This window comes from Littorina saxatilis, linkage group LG15, assembly GCF_037325665.1.
Source record: "Littorina saxatilis isolate snail1 linkage group LG15, US_GU_Lsax_2.0, whole genome shotgun sequence".
Lineage (NCBI taxonomy): Eukaryota > Metazoa > Mollusca > Gastropoda > Littorinimorpha > Littorinidae > Littorina > Littorina saxatilis.
Genome location: NC_090259.1, coordinates 37,903,339 through 37,908,438, shown reverse-complemented (window position 1 = coordinate 37,908,438; position 5,100 = coordinate 37,903,339).

Sequence of the window (5,100 nt, the reverse complement as noted above, 5' to 3'; positions counted from 1 at the left end):
CTTGGGACTTGACCCTTGCAGGTAGGTGGACTGAAAGTAGTGTGTGAACAGAACAGAACCAATTCTGTCTGTTTACTATCGCATGAAAGCAGGAAAGAGATCGTCGTCAGATTGAATTACAATAACATTAGCATGGTTCCATTAGAAACTTCTCGGTCTTCATCGTGGATTGACGCCCTCCCAAAGTCTAATTGAAGCCCTCCGTCGCTTCGCTCCGTCGGGCTTCAATTACGGTACCTTTGGTCGGGCGTCAATCCACGATGACGACCTCGAAGTTTCAAATGGAAGCATGTTAAAGTGTAACTAAACAGACATTTTGAAGTGTCAGCTTTACTGAATTGCTTTATGTTTTGTCCAAGTATAGACCTGTAGAAGCGATACTGGACGATTTTTCCAACGTTTACTGTGTTTTCTGATTTACTACGATTTTTTAAATGTGTTGAACCCATTTCAGATTTACCTGCTTATCTGTTCTTGATTTGATACTTCCAAAGAACAAGTGGTACTTTGAGTTCCGGTTTTATGTTTTAACCAATCAGAATTTGGTTCCTAAATAAAATCGTCTGCTTGCCTGTCCCAGCAGAGTCGGCAACAAGCACTGCTTGCCACATGTGTAATGTTACCAACAGAAATAGCCATAAATTGGGCAAGGTAGCAATGTAAATGAATTGGATCTAACTAATGTGCTTGTACTGCATCTCTGGCCTTTGAATTCACTCCAAATGTACTGGCTCAGCGTGAGAGGCAACATCCTGTCGAAGTCGTAAGCACGAGGCTGACTGGGAGATTATTATTCGAAGAGCATGCTGAAACGGATTGTAAGTACAATATTTTACATGTTCTCGACATTTCTGTTGATCTTTCCTTAAACTTTAATTGTTTCCTTGATTTAAAACCCTAGGGCTTGTATTTTCAGTTGTGATACTAAGCACGTATCTTTACCACAGTATCTGATCACTTCACACTTGAATTTTGGAATGATGAAGTGGAATTATTTCTGGATCTAATTTATTCCTTGTTCCCCCCCTCTCGATTCCTTTTTTCGCCACATATGTATTGTCGTGTAAGGGGGTAGATGCGTGTACTGGCTGATTTTTTTATTTTTTTACTTCGGTCAGATACAGATGATTGGAAAAAAAACTTGTCAAGGATTTCAGAATTTAATAGATCTGTTCGAAGTTTTTACGGGATGGGTCCTGTTACAATACAGACTGAATGTGCGCAAGATGAACTTTTGATTAAACATACACACACAAATGAATCTCTTGATTTTGTTATACGGCGAATGTCCAGTTTCCACCACCACGTCTGTGGTATGTTTTTATACTGTTTGATTGAATAGACTGACGTGCATTCTCTCGCAAATGTGCGCGCGTGTGTGTTTGTCTGTGCCTCAGACTTATTAATCAAAGATGATGTTGCACATTGCAGATCTATGCGACAGGAGCAAGTGGACAAGACAGCTACATTTGTCTGAGCGAAGATCCAACGGTAAGCTCTTTTAGCCGAAGACAGCGAGCCTGGGGGCATGCATGCAAGCTTCTATCATGTTCGTGTGAGTGTTGCAGGGCTATTAGACGAATTTTCATTATTCTTGATTTGGAGATCCATGCAGGGTATTAGAAAGTGCAGAATATACACGTTTGAACAAATACGATGTGTGTTTGCTCTGAAAAAAAATGAAAAAACGCAACAAACAAACATTGTATTTGTTTAAAGTATCACAAATATTTATTACCTGTATCTGCATGTTTTGATAATGATGAAGGGTAAATTACTTTGACGTGTGCTTTTTTTTTTAACCACACTGATAACGAATGATAGAAACACAGACACACTTAATAACATATCCACAAAAATTGTAACAATAAATGTAAGCTGAACAATGCCTGCAACACATTTGATTTCAGGCCTCAGAAGGAAGTAATTATGAGATTCAGACAGAGAGAGAAAGCCCAACACGAAACCAGTTGTGACATTTTTTATTTCATTATGTAATATTAAAAACACGACAACAACGTATTTCCTGTACTTAGTTTCGTGCAATTATGGATTGCAAAGTATGTCTAATTGAGTGGCATAAAGAGGCACAGTTGCATGAAAAACCAACTCGGATCTTGACTAGGATCAGGATTTTACATGGACACAACCTAGAATTTAACATCCTGGGGGGAGGGGGGTACTGCGCCTTTCACATCAAGATGTAAAGATCTATTTTAAATAATACTTATTAGAAGGGAACAAAATCAAACAAACTACAACAATCGTTCTGAGGGGAGAGAATTACCTCTTCCGAAGAAATTACCTCCCTTGCTTTTCTTGTCGTGACTTATGTAGAGTAAAGTGAATAGAAAGTGAATCAGTCAGTAACAAAAAAAACCACAACATTTCCTAATATCAATGAGGAGTCTTGAAGTATTTGTCAATGTTAATCTTGTATGCATAACAAACAATATATTACGGATTGATAATTAAAGAAAATCGTCTCTTCTACAGGGTTGACCCCCCTAAAAAGGACACCCACAACCATGCAAATTACTTCTGCATCTGTTGAACCAAATATTTTATATAGGGTATTCATTAACTTCAGTTTATGTTCTGCCTTTCCAGTAAGGGGCAATTTTGTAAATTGAATGGTCTGACTTTTGTGCAATTTTAATTTGTTTCTCCAAATTCGGGGGTCGACTAAACAGAACGAGTTTTGACATTGAGCGGTAGCCATTTTTACCTAATTTAAACCCTTCAGGCTTTTACCTTTTTGATTATTTTGAATGTCCGAGTATGTAAATACATCCCCTTCAACCCCCAGGCTATCGATGACCTGAAGAAAGCATGCAGTTACAGCTAGGTTCAGGGCAATCCTCAGACACGAAAGCGTTGGTGTCATTGGTGATGCAAAAGTTAGATAATTTAACCTACAAATTTGCCACTTTGTGAACTGCACATGCATAAAATCAAGTTTAAGTATGCTGAATATGAAGTTATCCAGTCAATTGGTGTAGAAGTTATAGCATTTCTGTCAGTTAACAGTATTTAAAATCTCTAAAGTAAAATCTGACATATTCAAAAGTTTTGCATAAACACCCAGACAATTTTTACGATATTCTCCTAAGCTTCTCCACTTCTCAGCCCTGTCTTGGAAATGAATTCGAATAAGGCAGTCAAAATAACTTAGTTTGGAGCACCCATCAATCAGAATAAGCATTAACTTTTTACACAGGAAATATCTTCTACCGAAAGCTCTCCTGGTTTTATTCTACATTTTTCCTGCATAATGGTAACAAATTTAATGATAAATCTAAACAACGAAGTGACTGTGTTAAGATGAACAAAGTTAAAAAACAAAGGATTACTGTAAATGGTTTACGAATCGAAATCTAAACAAGTTTTAATGATAAGTAAAATGATAAAAAAAAAATTAAAAAAAGCTAACGTCCTTGCATTTGTCCAGAATTATTCCATGTTTAACATGGGAACAGAGGGATAATTGGTCTAAAGAATTTTTAAAAAGGAGGGTTAGGGTAACCCTAACCCTCTTTGGACTATCTGTATGCAAAGCCCGCTATAGGTGAAAGACTTTTGTGGAAGCCATGGAAGAATGCATCGCTGTTGTGCTGGTTCAGCTTGAGGTCCTGTCCTAGCGAATATCCTGCACACACAAAAACACGACTTTTTAAGCCACTTATGTTGCATTCCGTGACATAGCTTTGTTAAAACCGTGTGCCTGATAATAATGACAGATTTTGTTGATATAATTTTTTTTTAAGACACCCCATATAATATTGTTTGACAATCTCTTTCGACATAGTTTACGAATCACCAATGTGTATACAAACGCAAATAACCCACAGGTCAATAAATTACTTTCCAGAGAGAGAGAGAGAGAGAGAGAGAGAGAGAGAGAGAGAGAGAGAGAGAGAGAGAGAGAGAGAGAGAGAGAGAAACTAGAAAATGTGTGCTATATAAAACAAGCATAATCACTGTCAAATCTTTGCTTGTACCTGCATGGTGTTTACTGCGCTATATACACAACCTGTTTTATTTCATTTATTTATTTTATTTTTTTTTTTTGGGGGGGGGGGGGATGTTTTGTGATGAGGGTTTTTTCAATGCCTTTACTGCTTTAGTCATTGAATCCACCCGACTTCGATTTATTGTTCGGTGATGGGTAATTGTGTGACCAACTATGTAAGTTAGTGATTGTTCTGGCTTCATACAATGACATTGCATTAATTTTATAAGTGTATGTGTGTGTGTTTCAGGCAAAAGCTGATATTACAGTCCTAGTTGTATGCGGTACCTCTGCTTCTTCGTTCAGGAATCAAAGTATACAATCTAAACCGATTATTTTGTTCAATAATGTTCAGCTTACCATCCCGAAGAAGGCAGTAACGTGCCGAGATATTGATTATAGATATTAACGTACCTAACCTGGTTACTGGTGTGGTTTTTTTTTTATTTCAATAATGTAAATGTGTGACAACTTGCAGGGTACTTGATATTCAGAGCAATTTTTCTGGCAAAAGACCTTTTATGGATCAAAGAAAACTTTTGTCGTGGTGCACAAGTCAATCAATTTGGTTGATAAATAATTTGTGCTGCATTTTCCCTGGTTCCAAAACGTAGTATGTATTACCACATGTCCTCACCTGTCATTGGCATCACATGATTCTCTGCAAGCAGTCTTTTGTGGAAATACGTCATTTAACACTTGCACTTATAGTAGGGCTGATGGGGTCTATGTCGACCAAAAGAGTGGGATTCTCTGTAGGTCGAGTTCCTGTAGGTGGATTCCCTGTATACCTAAGACTTTAAAATTGGCAATCTAGTATACAGGGAATCCCACAGGGTGCAGTTTTTCAATAAAACTTGCAAACCATACTCGAATTTCTAAGAAATATCAAAAAAAGATCGAAAAACATCAAATTCTAACGATGTCGCTAAGCATCACGTGACTTTCATTGATATTAGCAAAACGCTACAGGAACTACACCCTGTGGTATTCCCTGTATACAAGATTGCCAATTTTAAAGTCTTAGGTATACAGAGAATCCACCTACAGGAACTCGACCTACAGTGAATCCCATTCTTTTGGTCGAC